Source organism: Phoenix dactylifera, unplaced genomic scaffold (assembly GCF_009389715.1).
Source record: "Phoenix dactylifera cultivar Barhee BC4 unplaced genomic scaffold, palm_55x_up_171113_PBpolish2nd_filt_p 000454F, whole genome shotgun sequence".
NCBI classification, from domain to species: domain Eukaryota; kingdom Viridiplantae; phylum Streptophyta; class Magnoliopsida; order Arecales; family Arecaceae; genus Phoenix; species Phoenix dactylifera.
The window spans coordinates 125,745-144,615 of NW_024067884.1; positions in this window are offsets into that span (position 1 = coordinate 125,745).

Genomic DNA, 18,871 nt, shown 5'->3' on the forward strand with positions numbered 1-18,871 from the left:
ACTTTGTTTACTTCGGATCGGTATGGATGGAGAAATACTAACTAGATAAAGGTTCAAGTTCGGAAAACACCATTTATCGAAAACTAAGTATACTGAATGCTCGTATTTTGAATTTTTCAAAATTTTGATATTTTCAAAATTATCTCAAAAAAAAATTGAAATTTCAAAAAGGAGGGGAATGTAAGAGGTGTTGAATTTGAAATTTGAAACGGTTGTGAACCATTTCTCCCCATTTAAACTCATTTAAAACCATCCTAAATGCAATAGAGACATTGGGCTCCAACGTTACTCCAGATGGGAGAGAGAGGAGAGTCCTCTCACTCTCATTTAATTCCTTCTCTTCACATCCGTTAGAGAGCTCTTTCCTTCTGCGGTTTTTTTCTTGCTTTCAAGCGATGAGGGGAGAAGACAAGAGAGGTTATCTTGCTGTTGGTCTCCTCTTCGCCGATCACTCTTCATCTTCTGGTTCTGAATCAATTGTGTACAAACATACAAAAAAATTTCTGCGGAGTTCAAAAGATTTTGTAGTACTGTGTACGTCTACAAAATCAACGGTCCGTTGTATCTTGTGAAGGGATCGCTAGAATCCGGTATATATAAGGAGGCGAATCTTTTTCAAAGACAGTGACTACACGCTTCGGACCGATCTACAGGTATTATCTATTTTATTTTGGATCTAAAGGAAATGACATCAATGAGGTACGCATCAGAACAGGTTGTTTCAGTGAAATTAAATTATTTGTGGATTATTTGAGCTCTTTGAGATGTTTGTCTAACACATGTTAGTTGGCAGATCGTGGTAATCTTGAGAGAATTTGGGGCCTATTCAAGATCCAATCCCCAAGGTCGAGGACCATGCAACCATCGTTGGACCGAGTCGAGATGATTCATCATGGTGATGGGGTTTGTGATGTGAAATCAGTTGGCTCAATTGGCTCAATTCAGCCATAGGAGAAGTCAATTTGGCTCACAGCCATGGAGCCCTCTATGAAAAATGCAGGGCGATTTTTTTTTTTTTAAGCATCTAAATTAAATTGGCTGACTTGTGCTAAGCTTAGTTGCAGAACAGCCTTATTATTGAGCAGCGCTTGGATTGGCGAGTTCTCCTCTAAATCCCCCGGGTGGAAGTGATGCGAGTAGTGTGGAGTCGAAACACAACCGCTGATGGGGAACCAAAGAACAACCATCTAAGGAACCAATTTGGTGGTTCGCCAATCAGCTGCATCAGTGGCCGTTCGGTGAGGAGTAGTTCGGCGAAGTGGTGATGGGCTAGATCCGACTCCAAAGCCTACCACGTAGTACAGGCCGGGTCTTGAGGACTGAGGGAAACGGTTGCTTGCCAAATCTTCTGTAAAACAAGGAGTAGCGGCGGTGGAGCGCGTATAGACTACGCCACCGATTCTTTGTTCCTATATCCTAACGAACTCGTCAATATTCCAGGCTTTTTTTTTTTATAAGAATATTTCAGGCTTTAAGACAGAAGTTGTGAGGGCATGGTCCACTATCCGGCCCACACTTGATTTGGGCTTGTGGGCTGATGTGAAAATTTATTTCACACATTTTCTTAGTCTTAATTGTTTTGTTTTAGAGTGTTTTATATGTTCTTAGCTCATTTGTCTAAAATTTAGATGTCTTTTACATTTATTTAATTTTTGAAAATTCTTGGTATTTTGCAGGTCTTTAATTATTGAATCGGTTGAAATTGGGCTGGTCTAGTCAATCCAGAATACTATTCAGTTTTGGGGTTCTAAATGGAGATACAGACCTCCGTTTCATGTGTTGTTTAGCTTACTGGAAAGATAAGACGTTCTAGCAAAAAAAAAAAAAGATAAGACGTAGACCTAAAACTTTTATGAAGATCACAAAACCAAGTTCTGCCGTTTTGAAGTCCAAAACATAGCCGAAACGGAGACGTCCGAATCTATCCAGAATTTTACTGCAGCCCAGACCCTATTTCGGTTTTCAGCTTGTATCTGGAATTCTATAAGTCAGAATAAAGCAAACCCAGGTGCGTTGGAAAGATGAGAACTAGATATAAAACTTTCATCCAACTCCAGATTTTATCGTTTTGGTGCTCAAAATCTAGCTGAAAGTCGAGTCATAAAATCAGTCTAGAATTTTGGATTTCAGCCAACAGATATGGGGCAAATCTATTTCAAAATTCAAAAAAAAAGGAGAATCGGTTGGGAGAAGAGGAGGGCCAGCAGATACGATGGGGATAGAAGGAGATAAGGAAGAAAAAACTCAGATAATCTAGAATTTTGAGAGGAAGAGAAGCCAGAAATTCCAGGAGGAAGAAAAGCCAGGAATTCTGATGCAGGACGGATATAAGGGATGGAAGGCAGCGTGAAAGAGGAGAAGAAGAGGGGAAGAAGAAGAAAAGAGGAGAGGGGGAGGAAGAAGAAGGAGGCTAATTTTCTTGCATTAATTCATTAGGAAAAAACAAATGCATGCCCTATATATATAGGGCCACAAAATAACAAATAAGTCCCTAACGAAGAAAACAATTCGAAAAGGTCCTCAAAAGACAATATGCAAATTAATCCTACCCACATAAACTAAATAAATAAATAAAAAATGAAATCAATCAATCCAGCCACAACGAAAGTGGCTGGACCGTCCTCTTGCGACAACCATGATCCCGCAAAATAATCAGTCCAGTACTCGTGTCCGCACCAACTCCCCCCGGGTAAGAAGAAGTCGACCCCGACGAATGACTCTGGTAGTACTTCAAAAGATCTGGGTCAATGCGCTGTAACTCCACATGTGTAATCCATGTAGTATCAGACTCCGGGCGTCCTCGCCAACGAATTAGGAAATGCTGAACACCCCCATCACTGGTAGAAACAGTCTGCTCATCTAAAATGGCATCAATATGTTCTTTTTGTGCTGGTGGTAAAGCTAGATTGGTCGGAGATGGTATGGAATCAAGAATAGGAGTATCATCAAGCTCAAGTGATGGCTGAGCGAAAGGATCAGTAGGAATAGAAAGGGGGCCCTTGTAAGCAACCAAATCCTCAATATTAAAAGTGGAGCTAATACCAAAATCAGAGGGAAGATCAAGAACGTAAGCATTAGTACCCACTCGTTGCAATACCCGAAAGGGCCCAGCACTACGAGCCTGCAGTTTCTTGACGGTTCCAGATGAAAACCGCTCAGGCCGAATACGTATCATAACATAATCCCCAGTTTGAAATTTTTTATCTCGCTTATGAGAATCAGCCTGTAGCTTATATTGAGCATTACTCATATGAATGCGCTTGCTAATCTCCTAATGCAGATTATGAATGTGTTGTGCAAATGCATGTGCAGACTCAGAAATGCGAATATGGGGGGACATAGGTAGGAGATCTACAGGTTTGCGAGCTTTATAACCATGGACCACTTCAAATGGACTCATCCCGATAGATCTATTGACCGACGAATTATATGCAAATTGGGCGACAGGCAGAATAGAATCCCAGTTACGATTGTGATCCCCTACTAGACTTCGCAGAAGGTTACCTAGACTTCGGTTGACGACTTCGGTTTGGCCATCGGTTTGAGGATGATAAGCAGTAGAAAATTTAAGTTTGGTGCCAACCAGATGCCACAAGGTTTTCCAAAAATAGCTCATGAAGCGGACATCCCTATCGGAGACAATGGTTTTTGGTAAACCGTATAACTTAACAATCTCATCAAAAAATATCTTGGCTACTCGAGAGGCATCAGAAGTTTTGGAACAAGGGAGGAAGTGGGCCATTTTAGAAAAACGATCCACAACCACAAAAATGGAATCATGTTTCCAAAATGTGCGAGGAAGGCCGAGCACGAAGTCGATACTAAGGTCAAGCCAAGGGCGATCTGGGACAGGTAACGGAGTGTAGAGGCCAGTATTTTGTTTTTTGTGCTTAGCTAGTTGACACGTGCGACACTGTCCCACAATTTTAGCAACATCCCGTTTCAAACTTGGCCAAAAAAATTGACGTTCAACTTCTTCTATGGTCTTATCACGGCCAAAATGTCCAGCGAGACCGCCGGCATGTACTTCCCATATCAAGAAATCGCGCACGGAAGTGCGCGGAATGCAGAGCTTGGAAGCTTTGAACAAGTACCCGTCTTGAAGATAAACACCATCAATCAAAGGTCCTTGTCCATCAGCAAGGGCATTATAGAGTTGGCCAAAATCTGGGCAAGACAAGTAATCGAGCTTAAGTCTGTCAAAACCGGTGATGGAAACAGACATGGCAGACAACAGAGTTACTCGACGACTTAACGCGTCAGCAGCTTTATTCGCAGCACCTGACATATGCTTGAGGACAAAAGTGTAGTCCTGGAGGAACTGAACCCACTTGGCATGTCGATGATTAAGTTTTTTTTGGGAATTAAGAAAACGAAGTGCTTCATGGTCAGAATAGAGAACAAATTCATTAGGAAGGAGATAATATCGCCAATACCGTAGGGCCTGGACTATGGCATAAAATTCTTTGTCATAGGTGGAATATCGTTGTCTAGCCTCATTCAGCTTTTCACTAAAATAGGCTATAGGATGACGTTCTTGACTAAGCACACCACCTATTCCTAAGCCAGATGCATCACATTCCACCTCAAAAACTTTGCTAAAATCAGGGAGTCGCATAACTGGCGCTTCCGTCATTCTTTTCTTAATGTCACTAAATGCTGTAGCGGCTGCGCGTGTCCACTGAAAATCACCTCGTTTAAGGCAATCTGTGATAGGTGACATAAGTGTACTGAAGCCCTTTATGAAACGACGGTAAAATGTGGCCAGGCCGTGAAAACTACGGATGTCAGTAATATTCTTAGGTTCAGGCCATTCAACAATTGCGGTGATTTTCGCAGGGTCAGCAGATAAACCCTCAGAGGAGACTATATATCCTAAGAAGTTTACGTGAGTAGTGAAAAATGAACACTTCTTAAGGTTAGCATAGAGGCTCTCGTTGCGTAAAGTCGTACAAACCTGCCTTAAATGGCCTAAATGTTGCTCCTTAGTTTGACTATAAATAAGGATATCGTCAAAGTACACGACTACAAATTTGCCTATGAAAGGCCGGAGTACTTGAGTCATCACTCGCATAAATGTACTCGGAGCATTTGAGAGGCCAAAAGGCATTACCAGCCATTCATAGAGGCCATCTTTTGTCTTAAAGGCTGTCTTCCATTCATCTCTTGGACGAATCCGGATTTGATGGTAGCCACTTTTTAAGTCAATCTTGGAGAAAATCGTGGCACCTGCCATCATATCCAACATATCGTCGAGCCGGAGAATAGAAAAACGGTATTTGACCGTGATTCTATTAATAGCCCGACTGTCTACACACATTCGCCAAGTCCCATCCTTTTTTGGAGTAAGAAGGGCAGGTACGGCACAAGGACTTAGACTCTCCCGAATAAATCCCTTTTGTAGAAGTTCGCTAATTTGCCTTAGGAGCTCTGCATGATCAGAAGGGTTCATCCGATAATGGGGCAAGTTAGGAAGGGTAGCTCCCGGGACCAGATCAATGGCGTGTTGAATATCACGCAAAGGGGGTAAATGATCCGGGAGATCCTCAGGAAAAACTTCTTGAAACTCCTCGAGGATAGCGAGGGATTCAGCTGATAATGTGCTTTTAAAATGTGGCTGAAGTTCTTTAACTAGCAGGGCAAACACCGGAGAGTCATGAAATACGTTCCTCTCAAATTCCGTGGGACTAAGGATATGGAGTTCCTTCTCCTTCGATTTACTCTTGTTCGTACTCTTATCTAGCGTTTTGGGCCATAAAGGATTAAGCTTAATCTTTTTACCCTGGAATACAAAAGAGCAAGAGTTAGTTCGACCGTAGATGGTGACATCGAGGTCGAACAACCAAGGTCTACCTAATATCAGATGACCGACGTCCATTGGGAGTATGTCACACCAGATAGTGTCTTTATAAGAAAGGATTTGAATAGGTACAAGACATCGTTCCTCAATGTGAATGGACGACGTGTCGATCCAGGAGACCTTATATGGTTGAGGTTGGGACACAGGAGTCAGACCCAAGCGGGCGACAATGTTGGAAGATATCGCATTAATGCAGCTCCCGCAATCAATGATAACTTTACAATCTTTTTCTCCGCATTTAATGTAAGTGTGGAAAATTGAGGTTCGTCTCCAGTCATCAGTCTCCTTAGGCTGGGTAATTACACACCTTACGACATTCATAGTGGATTGGTCAGATTCGTGGGCAATTATCTGGGGAGTAGGTCGGATACAGCCTAACGTGTGTGATTCTTCCTCAGGTTCGTCTTCGACATCTTGAATATTATCTAAATTAGGCTCATAAATTTGTTCCTCCAAATTATCTATTTCATCCTTCTGTTCGTGTGCATCAATAACAAGGGTCTGATTTGCACATTGGGAGGCAACATGACTAAACCCTTGGCATTTAAAACACTGAATTCTTGAGCTTGTTTTTGGAGGTTCACCTAAAATTCCTTTGCCTTTAATATCTCGGTTTTGGATAGGTGGAGAAGAAAAGGGTTTAGGTGGGACAGAACCGACTGGGGGTCTGGGTCCAGATGATTGGGCACTAGTTGGAATCCGCCTGGCGTCAGGGCGCCTAGCAAACATAGATTTGGAGAATTGTTCATAGTTTTGCACAAATGTATAGGCTTGGTCTAAGGTGGCCACTTCACGAAGGACAAGTTCTTTCCTAAGCTCATCATTTAGGCCTCGTCGAAACCGGCTTAAGATCATACGTTCATCTTCAGCTACATTACTCCGCATCATAAAGTCGTCAAATTGGGCGATGTAATCAGTAGCTGTGCGGCTACCTTGTCTTAAATTGTTCCATCGATCTAGGAGGTCAGCTTGATAATTTAATGGAAGGTATTTTTTTTTAATTTTTCTTTCATTTCTACCCAATCTATAATAGTAGGTTGATGTCTCCTGGCTAACAGTTGTTCGGTGTTTTGCCAAAACAACTTAGCTCGACCAAGGAGTTTCATTCTAGCGAATCGGACCTTTTTTTCCTCCGACAGATTGTACCACTCAAAGAAGTGGTCCATCTCGCGTAACCAATCGGAAAAAACCTTTGGATCAAGACGACCATCAAAAGTGGGGGCTTCAACCCTAATGCCTCGCATTACATCTTCATCAGGATCACGAGGTTCTCTGGGTTCTACGGTATGTCGGTGACCTCTATCAACATGAGGAATGGGACCAGGTCCTCTAGGGCGAGGGAAGGCATAATGGTGACCTGGAACAAACCTATTATCAAAGTTGTCCTGCCGAACCGAGGCTTGTTGTTCTAGGATGTCATCCTCATCAACATCCGGTAAATGGGGAGTACTAGCTCTTTGGGATTCAATAACCCTTTGAAGTGAAACCTCAATTGAATCGAGTCGGGCATTAACCTGGGTTGGACATTGTGGTTAGGTCATGAATTTGGGCGTTGTTTGCTTGGACTTGGGCATTGGTATTTTGGACTTGAATATTAGTTTTTTGAACTTGGGCATTAGTGTTTTGGACTTGATCATTAGTGTCGTGGATAGCTTTTAATAGGGCTTCAATTTTGGAATCCATGTCTAGGTGGGACTCAAGATGAGATGCGACACGACCACTACGTAGATGCATAAAATGAATGACAAAATATATGAGCCGACCAACTATAAAGGTTCCTAAGTAGACCTAATGCATGAAATGAGTTCACAATTGCAAAGTAGATGCTCAATATAAACTAAAACTACTCCCTAGCAAATAGTTATTGCAAACTAAAAATTAATATAAGACGCAGGCCAACAAGTAGCTGCAAACAAGTAGTACCAAGTTCTCGGACTATGTAATGTGTCATGGAGCTACGTATGTCTCCCCGATTTGATCTAGCTCCACAGTTAATATTAAAGAAATGTGACGACTAGGGTTTCTGGTTATCTTGTGGATGTATGTGGTTGCATGTGTTTGAATATGTGGAACTAATCACCAAGCACAAAATGCGATAAGTAATGCCAATTTAAATGAACAAATTTAGCCTGCAGGGGAGGGGAAACAGAGCTGACCCAAACTGGATAGAGGCCTGTGTTTGCAGAAGTTGTTCAGGCTGAGATGATGTTGGGAAGTTGGTCACAGCGTTGCAGGGTCCCGTGGAAGTGATCGGAGCAACTGAAGGCAGCTACGGTTGGAGCGGTCGGCGATGATGGCTGTCCGAGTTGACAGTGGTGGTGTATCAGCCGACGGCGGCGACGGCAACGCGGCGGCGCGGCGGCGAGAGAAACCCGGCGGCGCGAGCAACCCGGCGGCGCGGCAGCAACTAGCAGCGGCAAGCGGCGGTACGGAAAGGCGGGGGCGGCGCGCGGCGCGGTGGTGCAAGCAGCAGAGATGGCAGCGGCGGTAGGACAAGGGCGGGGGCGCAGAGAGCAGAGGAAGGCCGAGGGAAATGTTGGTGGCGGGACGGCATGGGAAGTGGTGGCGGATACCCCGGTGACGTTTGGTGGAGCTGCAGCGGTTGCGACAGAGGGGAAGAAACGGGGTGGCGCGGTGGTGCAAAGAGATGGCGTTAGCAGCGGTGACGGCGGGGAGCTGGTGTGGGGCAGCGGGAGGCGGTGATCGGAGAGACGAGGAAGATGATCGGGAGAAATAAGGAAAGAGGAAAGGGAAGAACACCGCGGCACATGCGTGACTTACGCATCACGTGCAGTTTTTTTTTTTTTTTTTTGATAACCCAAATGGACTCGGGTTATCGGGCTAACAGACCCAACCCGTTAAGACAGTCCGATCCGCAATATTGAATTTTTTTTTGAATTTTGAATTTTTTTTTTTTTTTGAATTGAATCGGGCTAATGGGTGATGGGCTAACGGGTCTAGATCTTACCCGCACTGTAGATCTTCTTCCACCTTCGACCGTCCGTTCGCTTCCGCCGGATCTCGCCTGATTTTGCGGCGGTGGGTGCGGGGAGACGTTGCACCGGCGGAGGAGAATGCTGGGGCGGCGTCTCGTGAGGAGGTGGCATCCTTCTCCTAGCTTCGGCCACGGGCGGTGGCCGTAGGGTGCGGCCGAAACTTCCGGGGCGACGCAGTGGTTCCCAATGGTGAATCGGCGGCGCTGCAAGGTGAAGGCGGTGGTTGGCGCATGCGTAGCGGCGGCCGGAAGGGAAAACGGCGAGGGGGGGAGGCGGCTTATTTGCCTCTCGGGCCACTGTGGGGGTAGCCGGCAACGGGGTCTTCCCCTTCTGTGCAGGGACCGAGAGGGAGGGGAGAGGGAAAGGAGATGGAGACGGTGGTGGTGGGGAACGAAGGTGACGACGGCGTATGGTGAAAGAGATCTGTGGGTTGACGCCGGGTAGCAGTCGACCGACGGGAGGGCTTTGCCCTTTTTCTCTTCACAGTGGGTGAGGCGATGAATAGGGAAGAGAATAAAGAAGAAAGGGAACGACCCTTCTTCTTCGGAGTGCGTGCCGTGCGACGACCCTCCGTGCGTTCCGGCGTTTGCGGTGCAAATGATCTAGCAAAATACAGATGAGGAAAAGGCCGAAAAGGAATCGGCGGGGGTCCGTCCATAAACTGGATTCCTCGACTTCAGCAACAGAGGCAAAGTCAGCCCTGCTCTGATACCAAAGCTGATGCAGGACGGATATAAGGGATGGAAGGCAGCGTGAAAGAGGAGAAGAAGAGGGGAAGAAGAAGAAAAGAGGAGAGGGGGAGGAAGAAGAAGGAGGCTAATTTTCTTGCATTAATTCATTAGGAAAAAACAAATGCATGCCCTATATATATAGGGCCACAAAATAACAAATAAGTCCCTAACGAAGAAAACAATTCGAAAAGGTCCTCAAAAGACAATATGCAAATTAATCCTACCCACATAAACTAAATAAATAAATAAAAAATAAAATCAATCAATCAAGCCACAACGAAAGTGGCTGGACCGTCCTCTTGCGACAACCATGATCCCGCAAAATAATCAGTCCAGTACTCGTGTCCGCACCAAATTCTAGGAAGAAAAAGCTGAAATTCTAGAAGAAAGAACGGAACGGAGGATTTTTGCAAATACAAAGTTCTTTTCCTTTCTCTGATTTTTTTTTATTTGCTAAATTGTTATTAAGGATGTTGAAAGCGAATTTATGTTTGAGAAATAATTGGATTGATTTATTAACTATGATTTGCTAGTTTTCTTATCCTAGGGCTAGGACGTAATCATTGAATTTTTGATATAAATTGAGTATGGTTGTATTGAATATCTTTTGTTAATTGCAATTTGATGATTTCGGTTTTCATTCTTGCAATTTACTGGCCATGAATTGCATGCTTAAGATGTTGAATGAAGTAATGAAAGTTGAATGTTCAATATTAGTTGGTGAATTTATTGATGCAAAAATAAAATTGTTCTCCCAAGTGCAGGAGAATCGCACAAGTAGTAAATTCTCGGAAGTCCGAGGTCGAATCCTCAGGGAACGAAATATATGTGAGATTATTTAGTATAATTTCAGATTAATCAATTCAATAAATTTGTGGATTAAAATGATGTTTTGATTTTCAGAAATTAAATGCAAAGAATAATAAACAAAATTCAATGAAATAAAGATGGTAGGGATCTGGAATCCCCCTTGATGATATTGCATCCAAGGAATAAACTCTATGTTTCTTGATTAAAGATTAAATGTAGGATAGATCTAATCATGGTATATGTTTCATGAACATATGAACTCAATTTCTAAGCATCCATCGTGCTTTCTACGTCTACGACGAATCAAATACTAAAGCAATCCATATATCAATAATCATAATCCATTAAAGATCTATCTATGAAATTACTACGCATGGATCAAGAACATATCAATAAATATAAACCATTGAAAGCAAAAGTTTAGAGTTTACTTCAAAGAGCAATACATCAAAGGTTCCTCCATCACCCTCCCTAGGACTTTAGCCACTCATTGAAAACATTAATCCCCCTTTCATTTTCTTTCTTCTTTTTTTTTTTCTTTTTTCGAAAACAGAGTGCGCTCTGTTTCCCTTCTCTATTTTTTTCGAATGGGAGTGGCCTTCTGGTTCACCGAATGGGGGATATATATAACAACTCTCCCCCCAACCGAGAGAGGTGTCAAGCTGGCCTTCGATCCCTTCTTCGCACGCGGTGGAGATGACCGGATGAGGCTGTGGATGCGGGAGAATCGGACACGGAAACCTTTCGCGGGATGCTAGGGGATCTGATGCACGAGATCATCACGGACGGTTGGCTTGCAGACGCGGCAAAGATCCGTCGCTGGGAGGTGGAACGTGGACGGATGGATCACAGGAGAATCTGGACTCTGCTGTGAACTGGGATGCGGGAGATGCGCTGGATGGTTGCGGACGCTGGCAAGATCTGATCGCGAACGGAAGGAGGTTTGGAGCTGGGATGCGTGGACTGCGAGGAAGACGGAAGAGCTGGGACGCGTAACCTGCGGCAGAAGCGAACGTTGATTACGTGGGAGCCGAACCGGAAGATCAAGACGTGGACTCGACTGGGAAGCTCTGGATCACACGCGAGCTGCTCGTGGGATGATGGGAGCTGATCACATGCGGACGGGGTCTGAGAAGCTGATGTGGCTGGAACTCGGGAGATTGCTATGAACTGGGACTCGGATGCAAGATGGCTTCACAAGCGGAGAAGACGGACTGCTGGCGCTTGGGCTTAGATGCAGAAGAAGCTGGGTCGCACGAGATGCTGGGAAGGCTTCACAGATACGGGGTGCTGGATGCTTCGTAGATGCACGAGAGAAACACTTGATCGCAGGTTCCACGAGTTGGGAGAAAGGCTGATCGCGGCATGATTTGATCACGGATCCTGAGACGCGGACGGGTCTTGAGAGGGTTGATGTGGCTCACGGACACGTCAAGGATGCTGAAGTGCTTATGAACGGCTGAATCTAGGCTCTGCTCTGCAGCTGGGAAGAGATGAATTTATATAATGATAAAAATTATAATAAGTGTTAAGGATAAAATATTTAATCATGTAAATGTTAACACCTATTATTTATCATTATTTTGCTAGCATTAGGCTAAGTTAATTGGTACTTAGATCGCACTTTTGTGCTCTCATCACACCCCCCAACTAGCTTATTGCTAGTCTCTAGCAATTAACGAGCAGATAATAAAATGAGAGTGCAAAAGGTGTTGGTTGATCCTTTGATGTTTTATTTGAACTAATTGCATAAAATTAAGATAAGCACTCACTTTCGTAGGAATCACGATTGCACTTAGCATGTGCAACAAGCCGTTAAACCCCTAGGTTACCCTAGTGGACGAGTGTTGTCTCGTGAGGGTTTTCAGGGATGTTACCCACAAACATCATGAATTATATGACATGAGATTCTAAAAAATATGAAATAAATCCTAAGCTAATACACATGTAATTATTTGATATAAATTTTCAAGCATGGCAACTGTCAAAGCAAGGAAATATAAAAGTTGAGTGTGCATCAAATCGCATGACTTTTCCAGAGTACTAATTGTTGGGGTATGTGGAGACCTTTAGTGATGAAGAGAATTGAAGGAGAATCAATTCTGAATAGTTCCGTCTGGTGGACTGTCGGAGTCGACTCGAGTTACAGTCGAGTCGACTCGGGAACAGTCGAGTCGACTCGAGGTCTGTCGAGTCGACCCGAGAGGAGAAAGCCGCAAAAACCATGTTTCTGTCTGGACTGTCAGAGTCGACTCGAACTACAGTCGAGTCGACTCGGAGCATCGTCGAGTCGACTCGAGATACAGTGGAGTCGACTCGAGATCGTGCCAGTCATACTGGAAGTTGTCCAGACGTGCCCGAGTCGACTCGAACTAAAGCCGAGTCGACTCGAGCTCGCGGAAATCATACGGATGAGTTTTCTTTTGGTGTTTTGTTGGCGTTTCGACGGCTATGATCATCTGAAGGTCTTGAGACTATATATAGGACTCATGAGAGCCCTAGGGTTATAGCGATTGGCCGTATATTTGAGAGATACTCTTGTTTGTGAGGCTAGGGTTCTAGAGAAGAAGAGGATTGGGATCCTACTTCTTGTGCAAAGGGAATTCTGTGGAAATCTCTTGTAGATCGATCGCTTGTGATCGTTCGGGTGTGTGCTATCTCTGTAATCAGTTCATCCTTATTGAGATTTGGAGCAGTGGAGGACGTAGGCTATTTGTAGCCGAACCTCGTTACATCTTTGTGTTTGCTTTGCTATTTTCTTCCTTCTTCTTCCTTTGATCTTTGATAATCCGTTGCGGTGCTCAAGTGTTTTACCCTACTGATACCACGGGGTAATCTTTTGCCCTTTGTAGGCGGAGCGAAGAGGTAATCCTTGAGTCCGGAGTCCAGGGAGCGAGAGAGTGCTTATCCGTTTGTATCTCTCTTGCTTGTCCGACGTCGGTGGCGGCGCTGGTGTGAGTGGGTTCCGGCGTGGGGTGCCGACAACAATTGGTATCAGAGCTATTGGTTATTTTGCAATGGCGGATGAAGGAAAGTTGCGAATTGAGAAGTTCAATGGCACGAACTTCGGGTTTTGGAAGATGCAAATAGAAGATTACCTTTACCAGAAGGATCTCTATTTACCTCTTGGAGGTAGAGCAAAGAAACCAGAGAAGATGTCCGATGAAGACTAGGAGGTCCTCGATCGGAAGACGCTCGGCACCATCAGATTGTCACTTGCATCCCAAGTGGCATTCAACATCAAAAACGAGAAGACGACGATGGAGTTGATGGCAACATTGTCGCGGATGTACGAGAAACCCTCAGCATCAAACAAGGTATTTCTCATGAAGAGGTTGTTTAATCTTCGTATGAAAAATGGCGGCAGCGTAGCAGAATACCTCAACGAGTTCAATGGACTCACGGCCCAGTTGGAGTCAGTGGAGATTAGTTTTGACGATGAGATTCGGGCATTGCTAATCCTCTCCGGATTGCCTGATAGCTGGGAGGGCCTGGTGATGGCGGTGAGCAACTCTTCGGCAACGGGGAAGTTGATTTTTGATGACGTTGTGGGAGTGCTTCTGAGTGAAGAAGCAAGAAGGAAATCTTCTGGAGCTACGGAGTCGTCTGGAAGTGCACTAAACACCTCTGACCGGGGAAGACAAAAGAAGGACGGTCGATTTCGAAGCAACTCGAAGTCGAGATCCAGCAGGTCTCGAGCACCTCAGAACAAGGGAGCGAAGTGCTGGAACTGCGGGAAAACGGGGCACTTTAGGAGGGATTGCAAATCTCCTAAAGGAAAGCAAGGCGACCACACCGAAGGAGTCAGCAAGGATCTGGCAAATCTTGCTGAAGACGGTGATATGGATGCCCTCGTTCTATCTTTGTCTACCTGTGACGAGTCTTGGGTGATAGACTCGGGCGCGTCTTTCCATGCTACATCCCAACGGAAGCTTCTTGGAGGATATGAGAAGGGAGACTTTGGCAAAGTCTACCTAGGGGATGGAGAGCCTTGCACCATACAAGGAAGGGGAAGCACGGAAGTGAAGTTGGTTTCTGAATCTTCACTTGAGCTTGAGGACGTACGGCACGTACCTCAACTGCAGAGGAATCTGATTTCTGTTGGACAGTTGGCGAGCCAGGGGTACAAGGCTACTTTCACAGCTGATCAGTGGAAGATATCCAGAGATTCGTTGACGGTGGCTAGTGGCAAGAAGGTTGGGACACTTTATGTCACCAACGGCACGGAGAACTCTATTGGAGTTGTTGCAGCAGATGTGGACACCAAGTTATGGCATTGTAGACTTGGGCACATGAGTTATCAGGGACTGGAGGTGATGCACCAGTTGGAAAAGCTGCAGGGTCTCAGGAGTGTTGAGATGGACTTCTGTGAGGATTGTGTTCTCGGAAAGCAGAAGCGTGTTTCATTCAACAAAGAAGGTAAACCTCGGAAGCAAGAAAAGCTAGATCTCGTGCACACGGACGTGTGGGGGCCTGCACCAGTTTCTTCCATTGGTGGATCTCAGTACTATGTTACTTTTATTGATGATGCTACCAGGAAGCTTTGGGTGTTCTTCTTGAAGCACAAGTCAGAGGTATTTGGGGTCTTCAGGAGATGGCAGGCGATGGTAGAACTCGAGACAGGAAAGAGGTTGAAATGCCTGAGATCGGACAACGGTGGTGAGTATTGTAGCAGGGAGTTTGAGGACTACTGTGCAGATGCTGGGATCGTCAGGCAAAGGACAGTTCCAGGAACACCACAACAAAATGGAGTTGCTGAAAGGATGAACAGAACAATTAATGAGCATGCCAGGAGTATGAGGATACATGCTGGATTGCCACAGCAGTTTTGGGCGGAAGCAGTTAACACTGCTGCCTACTTGATCAACAGAGGGCCATCAAAGAAACTTGAATTTGGGATTCCTGAGGAAGCATGGACAGCGAAGAAGATTGATTTGGCGCACTTACGAGTATTCGGTTGTACCAGTTATGTCCATGTTGATTCCAGTCAAAGAAGCAAACTAGACGCCAAATCAAAGAAGTGTATTTTCGTTGGATACGGAGGTCAACAGTTTGGGTACCGGCTTTGGAATCCCGAACACAAGAAGATCATTCGTAGTAATGATGTGGTATTCAATGAGAAAATGCAGCAGAGCACTGAATCAGAAACAAAACCTGTTGAGCCGTGTTTTGTGGATCCTGAAGAGGAGTCTACAAATTCTGGTCAGAAGACTCAGTCAGAGCAAGAACCTGAAGCAATGGCACCCCCTCCACAACTAAGAAGGTCCACTCGTAGTACTCATGGGAAGCCTCCTCAAAGGTATGATGGGACTCTTAGTTATTTGCTGCTCACAGATAATGGCGAACCTGAATGCTTCACGGAGGCATTGGAGGTTGATACCAGGAAGGAGTGGGAGTTGGCCATGGATGATGAGATGAAGTCATTGGAACAGAATCAAACGTGGGATTTGGTGGATCTGCCCAAGGGGAAGAAAGCACTGTCAAACAAATGGGTTTACAGGCTGAAGGAAGAGCAAGGCGGGAAGAAGCGATACAAGGCCAGACTGGTTGTAAAAGGATTTCAGCAGAGAGCAGGTATCGACTTCACAGAGATCTTTTCTCCTGTAGTCAAGATGAGTACTATTCGAGCGGTGCTGAGCATGGTGGCAGTAGAGGATCTTCACTTAGAGCAGCTTGATGTGAAGACGGCCTTTCTCCACGGAGATCTCGATGAGGAGATATATATGCAGCAGCCGGAGGGATACATTGCAGCTGGCACGGGTGACTTAGTCTGCAAACTAAAGAAAAGCCTCTATGGTTTGAAACAGGCACCCAGATAATGGTATCTCAAGTTCGATAGTTACATGCTTGAGATAGGATACAGGAGATGTCAGGAGGATCACTGTTGCTACTTCCGGGACTTCGGTACATCTTACATTATCTTGCTATTGTATGTTGATGACATGTTAGTTGCAGGAGCTAGCATGCATGAGATTGCAAAATTGAAGCTGAAGCTGTCAAGAAAATTTGCAATGAAGGATCTAGGAGCAGCAAAATAGATCCTTGGGATGCGGATCAGCAGAGATAGGTCTAAACATATCCTCAGACTATCTCAGGCGGAGTACATCAGCCGAGTACTCAGGAGATTCTGCATGGAGGGTGCCAAACCTGTTGGCACACCGCTGGGTGCCCATTTTAAGCTCTCAAACGGGCAAAGTCCGAAGACGCGGGTGGAGGAGCTCAATATGTCAAAAATCCCGTATGCATCGGCAGTGGGGAGCTTGATGTACGCTATGGTGTGTACGAGACCAGACATTGCTCAAGCAGTGGGAGTTGTGAGTCGCTTCATGAGCTGCCCAGGCTTGGAGCATTGGCGCGCGGTCAAATGGATACTGAGGTATCTGAAAGGCACTGAGCACATGTCATTGTGCTATGGAGGTTCTGAGATCCGGTTACAGGGCTATGTGGACTCAGACATGGCAGGGGACTTGGACGGCAGGAGAAGCACGACAGGGTACTTGTTCACCTTGGGCAGTGGAGCCGTCAGTTAGATTTCCAGGTTGCAACCAGTTGTTGCATTGTCGACTACGGAGGCGGAGTATGTGGCAGCCACAGAGGCGTGCAAGGAACTAATATGGCTTCAAGGCTTGATGAAGGAGCTTGGGAAGGAACAGAAGGATTGCATGTTATATTCAGACAGTCAAAGTGCAATTCATCTGGCGAAGAATTCAGCTTTTCATTCAAGGACGAAGCATATTGACATACGGTACCACTTCGTGAGGTCATTGCTCGAGCAGGGACTCGTCAAGTTGGAGAAAATTCATACAAGTCAGAATCCTGCAGATATGTTGACGAAGGTCGTCACGGTGGAGAAGCTGAGGAGCTGTTCAGCTTCTGCTGGTCTTCATGCTTGAAGACGTTGAGGAGGCATCGTACCGATTTCACTAGGATGATCCAGTTTCAGTGGGAGCACAGAGGAGAACCAAGTAACAAGAGAATATACCCAAGGTCTCCAAGTGGGAGATTGTTGGGGTATGTGGAGACCTTTAGTGATGAAGAGAATTGAAGGAGAATCAATTCTGAATAGTTCCGTCTGGTGGACTGTCGGAGTCGACTCGAGTTACAGTCGAGTCGACTCGGGAACAGTCGAGTCGACTCGAGGTCTGTCGAGTCGACCCGAGAGGAGAAAGCCGCAAAAACAATGTTTCTGTCTGGACTGTCAGAGTCGACTCGAACTACAGTCGAGTCGACTCGGAGCATCGTCGAGTCGACTCGAGATACAGTGGAGTCGACTCGAGATCGTGCCAGTCATACTGAAAGTTGTCCAGACGTGCCCGAGTCGACTCGAACTAAAGCCGAGTCGACTCGAGCTCGCGGAAATCATACGGATGAGTTTTCTTTTGGTGTTTTGTTGGCGTTTCGACGGCTATGATCATCTGAAGGTCTTGAGACTATATATAGGACTCATGAGAGCCCTAGGGTTATAGCGATTGGCCGTATATTTGAGAGATACTCTTGTTTGTGAGGCTAGGGTTCTAGAGAAGAAGAGGATTGGGATCCTACTTCTTGTGCAAAGGGAATTCTGTGTGAATCTCTTGTAGATCGATCGCTTGTGATCGTTCGGGTGTGTGCTATCTCTGTAATCAGTTCATCCTTATTGAGATTTGGAGCGGTGGAGGACGTAGGCTATTTGTAGCCGAACCTCGTTACATCTTTGTGTTTGCTTTGCTATTTTCTTCCTTCTTCTTCCTTTGATCTTTGATAATCCGTTGCGGTGCTCAAGTGTTTTACCCTACTGATACCACGGGGTAATCTTTTGCCCTTCGTAGGCGGAGCGAAGAGGTGATCCTTGAGTCCGGAGTCGAGGGAGCGAGAGAGTGTTTATCCGTTTGTATCTCTCTTGCTTGTCCGACGTCGGTGGCGGCGCTGGTGTGAGTGGGTTCCAGCGTGGGGTGCCGACAACACTAATACCTCCACCACAACAGGGCACCGCCTGAGTTTTAGGTGCACTACTCAAGCTCACAAATGTTTTCTACAATTTGTTAGAACCTGATCCATCAAATTTTCAGAATATCACATGTTGTCTAAATTTGTCAAGAATGGTTCGCATGTAAAGAAAGAGCTATCAATCCCAACTAAACAACCCGGGTACACAGAGGTCCAACACAATGGAGTCAAACCAGTCATTACCACATGTCACTAGGTTCAGCCTAACCAACTCATTCATGCTTATTTTTATTTCATTTCATATATATATATATATATATATATATTTCAATACACATGACAACTACAGCTATCCAACCCCATTAGGCTCTAGTAAGGTCCATGTAGCGAGCTTTCAGTCAATGACCCCCGATCCAGTTGGCTCAAGACATTAGGTGAAACACCCCTCGGACTTAATTACTCGAACCAGACTACGCCACGAGGCTAGACTTGTCATCATAAGTATATTTTTTTATTTTTTTATTTATTTATTTTTTTTTGAATAATAA